Genomic DNA, 6,254 nt, shown 5'->3' with positions numbered 1-6,254 from the left:
GAGCTCATATGCTTGTCTAGAGAAGTGAAGATAGAGCTCATATGCTTATCTTTGTGAAGTGTGGATACAGCTTGTATGCTTATCTGTGGATATTGTTGATATACATATCTGTTGAGAATGTGGATATAGCTTTTATGCTTATCTGAATGTGAGATATAGTTTTTATACATATCTGTGGAAATGATGATAGAGCTAGCATGCTTATCTGTTGAAAAGAGGAAAATGAAAAGTAATTGGGACTTGTAAGTCGTTGACATAAATATGTAATTTATGTGATTGTATCAGTGTTGACCAACTATCAATTGCTAATGTTTTAGTCATTGTCCATGGTTGGTTTAGTGTATTTCTACTGGGCTGTGGCTCACCCTATATGGGAATATCATTTTCAGGTACAGGAAGCATGCCACCTCCAAGGACATAGCTGGGAGGCTAGTGGCGGGCGTAGTTTTGTCGTTTTTACTTTTGATGTATTACATGTAATTTCAAGCCAAGGGCTTAATGTGTAAACGAGTTAGAACTCTTTGTTGTAACCAAGTGTTAACTTGGAAAGCTGTAAGCCCGTAGGGCATTTTGTTATGAGGTTAACATGTAATACTTATGTCTTGGAATTCTAATGAATGAAAGGAATGCGGTTAGTTTAAATGTAAATGCATGTCTTATCTGATGGGTTTATTGTTATTATTTTGAGGGCGTTACAATGCAAGTGCATATGGTATGCACTTAGACACTTAAAAATTGCCCGTAAAACGAATCGAGGATCATAAGATTTTATTTTCAATGCAAAGTAAATAAAAAATTAACAATAATGATAATGTATGTTAAATAATTTGAAAAATATTAAAGAAAAAAGATAAATTTGATATAATATATTTTATGTTAATATAAATTAGAGAAAATGTTTGGAGAAAGAGTTTATAGTCAAAAATTTAAATAAATATATACATATATAATAAAAAAATAATAGGAACAGGATCGTAGTATGATTTATGACTAAGATTATAATTACTTTAAGATATTGCAAAATTTAAGATTCTAATGTGCAATCCAAGATTGTTTGGCCTAACTTAAATCATTGAATCATGAGATTTTAAAATCCAAATCATGATTTTAACAACAATAGTTTATGAAAGGCAAATGAATCAGAATGTTATGGCTCATATCTTTGTGGAGTAAAAATAAAAATTCAATGCAACGGTGATATTACGTTATTCACAACACTAGTATCATTAGCTAATAATAAACCTATGGTAGGGATGCGATTTTGTGAGCTAACTTATATATATTCGTGAAAATTTATGCAAATACATATGGTATGCACCTTGCACACCCAAACACCACTACAACAAAACTAACTATTTACGGCATCATATTTACGACATGCATTAAATGCATGTCGTAGTTAGTACATTCTACGACATTTTTTTTTTGTAAGCCGTTAATGTTTTGTCAATAACAGCATACATACCATGTAAGTTGTTAATTCATATATTTATGGCATGCAAAAGTATGCCGTAAAAAATATATGTTTTCACAACTTACAAAAATATGTCGTAAAATATTTGCACTTAAGACGACATGTATTTCATGTTATAAAATATTATAATTTTACATGACATGCTAATGAATGTCGTGAAAACTTCTTTAAGAAAATAAAAAAAAAATTCAATCCGATTTTTTTATGACATGCAAAAGTATGTCGTAAAAAATGTATATTTTCACGGCATACAAAAATATGTTATAAAATATTTGCATTTAAGACAACATGCATTTCATGTCGTAAAATATTAAATTTTATATATTTTGAATTTAGTGATTGTTTTAGAAAATTAAAAAATATTTTCCTTCTAAGTATATGAAAATTATTTGAATTTAAAAAGTTAAAAAAAAAATATTTAAAAACTTACGCCATACTCTCTCTCATTTTAGATCCATACCTGTTTTTGTCCCAAACCCTCTCATTCTCTAGAGAAATTATATTTTAATTATAAATAATAAAAACAAAATTCTAGGTGTTCTTAGATATTTATAAATTCAAGATGTTTTTTTTACCAAATTATATTTTAATAATAAATAATAAAAAAAAATTCTACATGTTCTTAGATATTTATAAATTTCTAGTAAATATGACAGTTTTTTTATTTTTTCCCCCAATAAACTAGATATTCTATTTATAATCTACATTTTTTTAATACAAAAATAATTTATAAACTCATACTTGAAATCTTTTTATCTACAATTTTTTCCTTCAATTTTTATTTATTTTTATTTTTTAGGCAAAGGATTGAACAAAGCACTTGGAAAATTTCTATGGTAGCATACATGCATCATTCTCATACCCCCTCCCCTCTCTCTCTCTCTCCATCGGCGTCTCACACAAACACACGAGTGCCACCACCAACCACTGTTCCTCCGATTCAGAAACATGAACGCATCTTTGGCATTTGGAGTTTGATTCCCCTCCATAAATCCGCCGCTGCCGTCGTTGGCCTTGGCATCTTCAACGACAAATTTCTTCTATGGCGAGGTCGTTCGATTTCGATTTCTTTGTGAGTTCGATTCATCGTCTCTCTCTTTACACTCTGTTTCTTTACATATATATAAATCAATCGTATACAATTTTTTATTTGTCTGATTATTTACTTAACTGATTATTTTCTCCATAAATCGTTTTGTAATTTATGATTATTTTCTTAACTGATCTGTAGTTTAAATTACACAAATCCAGATCTCTCCTCTCTCATTCACCAGGTAACTAATTCGTACTTTTAGAGAGAGAAATGAAATAGCAATTTCATATTTGATCGAACATTGGTTTGGAGGAAATCGAAACACTTAGATTTGTCTAAAATTGTTGTGTTTTGTTGCTTTGTTTCTATATTGATTCACTGAACTACATCATTCTCTCCTGTGGTTGAAGAAAACTCAACCTCAATTTTTTAAATATTAACTATAAGAATCTACAACCTTTTGCAATTGCATTCATTTGGCTTAAAATCAAAATCTTCTAGTTGATGTGATCTTTTCTTCCTCACTGGACATAATAATGAAAATAATGATAAAACTGATGCAGGGAAGGGTAATACCCTATAATTTTTTTTTATCACGAATAGTTATTCAAAGTCTTTCTAGTTCCTCCCTCCCATAAAACACTAAATGTGTCCAAAATATTTTTATTAAGAAACAGATTCATACATACATCCAGTGTGACCTCATCTATTAGCAAATATATGAATATGTAATATTTAAATGATTGTTACTCTTACCCCGTAGTTGTATAATTACACTTTGAAATTTGATTTTAGTTTTCAAAATTACAAATGAGGAACAACTTTGATTTTTGACAATTTTGATTTTTGAATACCTTTCATTGGAAGTTGACTCATTTATTGGTGGGATTTTTTAATTTCATTTATAATGATGATCATAATGTTTTTGATTGATATATTTTATGAGAAACAATATTGCAAGTTTTTCACAAGTTAACAGAATAAACAATGTGGCTCTCAAATTATAAGACTAGTTTTGTTTGTGAGAGCATATGCATGTGTCAATCTAATAGGCTAATTCAATCATGTGATAGTTTATTTTGTTTTTGCTATTTTTCTAATCAGTTAGTTCTTAAGTGTTTACACTTGCCTTTTGTTTTAGTTTCTCTCTTTATAAATATGTTTTTTTTTTTTTTTTTTAAAGGTTTGGGCAATCGCAGACTCCAAACGACAAGGATTTCTAGGCTTTAAGGAGTTCATTACTACGATTCAGGTTGTACTTTGTGAGCTATTGCTTGTGTTTTTGTTAACAAATTGGTAGAGATATGACATTTGTTTTATTGTTACAATGACAGTTGGTGTCTCTAGCATAGACAGGACATGAATTAAACAAAGATCTCCTTAAAGTGACGGGTAATTAGATTTAGTATGCAAGTGGTATTTAGTATTTGAGCTACTAGATAACTTCTCTTTTTACTTTTGATGTATAAGCTTAGGTTTTTTATTCATCTGATTAGTGTTTGATTTTTGGATATACTCTTGTAGATGAGGCTTGTCTCTTGTTGAGTTCAGGGTTCATGCTTTAGCACTTCCAGTACATTGTTACTTTGATATTTGACTTAAGTTGATGTGATTTTCTTGTTTTACTTTTACAGATGACAGAGAGGTTATAAAACCACCATTGATGGAAGGTTTGGATGACTTGTTAGCAGTAAGTAGTCCTATTACTTATTCTTTTTATAGTTACTTCAAAAGGAGACTTTCAGTTCCATTGACCTTTTATTGGTGCTCCTCTTCCTCCAGAAGCATAAGGGTTCTAAAAGCAATGACAATTATGAGGCAAATGGTTAGTACAAATTCTCATATTTTGACATAAAAATGACATTGTTTCAAATCATTTAAAATATTTTTTTGATGTCAATGTAGGAAGTACTATGCTACAACCATCTTTGTCAGTAAATTTGTTTATATCAAAATCTACCAAGAAGGTAATAATTTTTTTATTATTACAATAATCAAAAACAAATAATCACGACTTGGATTAGAAAAACAAAAAAAATCCTGATAGAAAAACAAATAACCCACTTCCCTACCTAAAAAATACTATTACATATCAAATAGACACATGGATTAGAAAAAAAATTAAAAAAAAAATCCTGATAGTAACACTCGACCATAATCACGACTTGCAATTTGCCAAACAATATTTTCTTATTTTAAAACACAAAATAATAGAATTAACATTAATTAATACACTAAAAATCTACAAATTTAAAAACAAAAAAATCTACAAATTCACACATTGTTGTTTTGACATTTTTGAGTGCTTTGCTTTGGTGGTCAAAATATTCAAAGTACTTATGTTGTTTTGACATTTTTGAGTGCTTTGTTTTGGTGGTCAAAATATTCAAAGTACTTATGAGATTGAAGACGTTACTTGGTAATTTTAAAATATTATCATATGATATTTTAAATTAAGGATCTTGTAAACATGTGTGTTTATGGCATATATTAAGAATGTTTACAAAAGTAAATATTTGATATTACACATAATTTGTACATAATGTATATTTAAAAAAAAATTTATAAAAAAAATCTTTAATTTGATGTGATTAATTTATGGGCAAATTACATTGGTGGTCCTTACATTTTGCCTATCATTTTAGTCCATCCATTTTCAATTGGCTCAATTTTGACCTTTAATTTTAAAATTTGTGTCATTTTGGTCCGATTGATAATGCTGTTATTATTTTTTATGGAAAATAATCATTGAATTAGTTGAGTTTAATTTACTAAATTTAGTAAATTTATAATTTTACTCAAAAAAATATGATAGATGCACTTATATGCATATTTTTCAAAAAAAAATATTAAGAGTTATAATCAATTGGACTAAATTAAAATAAAATTATAAATTCAGGATCAAAATCAAACAAATTAAAATAATGGAGATCAAAACGACACAAAAATCAAATTACAAGGATTATTGTCGCAATTTGCTCTTAATTTATACATTGAATTCAATTCATGACTTTTTGAAGTTAATATTTTAAAATTTTAAGAAAAAAATATGTAAAAAATAACAATTAGTAATTAATTAATAATTAATGTGTTTTACAAATACTAATTAGTTATTAATTAATTTGTTTTACTAGTTCGAGGACAGGAAGGGCCAGGCTACCTGCGAGTCGTAATTGACCACCGATCCCAAATGGTACCCCGAGGGAGGAGAAGGGGAACATCCAATGGTTCAGCTTCAATCTGACTAGCCAAAAACACACATGAGCCATCGATTGTTTGTATAAATCATCCTCATCAATACCAAGACCAAAACCAAAGGCAAGACCCGTTTAGAATGAATCTAGCCTAATATTTGACTCTCAGAGAGAGGGCCTTTTGTTTCTCTCTCTCTCTCTCTCTCTCAGTGTGGGATTGTAAGAGGAGAGTATATGAACAGGAGGGGTAAGTAAGTAAGAGAGAGTGGGGTTGTAAGAGGAGAGGAGAGATGTGTCTATATATATACGAACACGAGGGGTAAGTAAGAGAGAGAGAGAGCATACAAGCAAGCAGCACAAGGCAAAGCTAATTCTCTCTCAGTAAGGTGAGGATGGCTTTTCTCTTTTGTCTACTGATTTGTTTTTATGCTTTGGTTTTAGTTGAAATTTTGTGATCTATCTTGTACTAACTAATCTTCCTTTCAAAATCACTACTTTTAATTGCTGTCTTAAATAATAGATTATATTTTAAAATATGAGATAATCTTGATAT

General features: G+C 29.1%; 1 long non-coding RNA gene across 2 annotated transcripts; it reads left to right on the top strand.

Annotated features, from left to right (window-relative positions):
• The first annotated feature begins 2,350 nt into the window (after positions 1–2,350).
• On the top strand, positions 2,351–5,876 carry LOC145813520 (uncharacterized). 2 transcript variants are annotated; one of them, XR_014356645.1, is made up of 6 exons: positions 2,351–2,546; positions 3,691–3,759; positions 4,142–4,197; positions 4,290–4,332; positions 4,413–4,474; positions 5,642–5,876. It is a non-coding gene; the product is annotated as an uncharacterized LOC145813520 (long non-coding RNA). The 2 variants fall into 2 exon arrangements; XR_014356644.1 differs by lacking the exon at positions 2,351–2,546 and adding an exon at positions 2,670–2,748 and having other exon boundaries at positions 5,642–5,875.
• The last annotated feature ends 378 nt before the right edge of the window (positions 5,877–6,254 follow it).

The sequence above is a fragment of the Camellia sinensis genome, chromosome 15 (genome assembly GCF_055761805.1).
Source record: "Camellia sinensis isolate YWXY chromosome 15, ASM5576180v1, whole genome shotgun sequence".
NCBI lineage: Eukaryota > Viridiplantae > Streptophyta > Magnoliopsida > Ericales > Theaceae > Camellia > Camellia sinensis.
The sequence above is the reverse complement of the archived record's forward strand: the minus strand, read 5'-3'. Positions and strand labels throughout refer to the sequence as shown.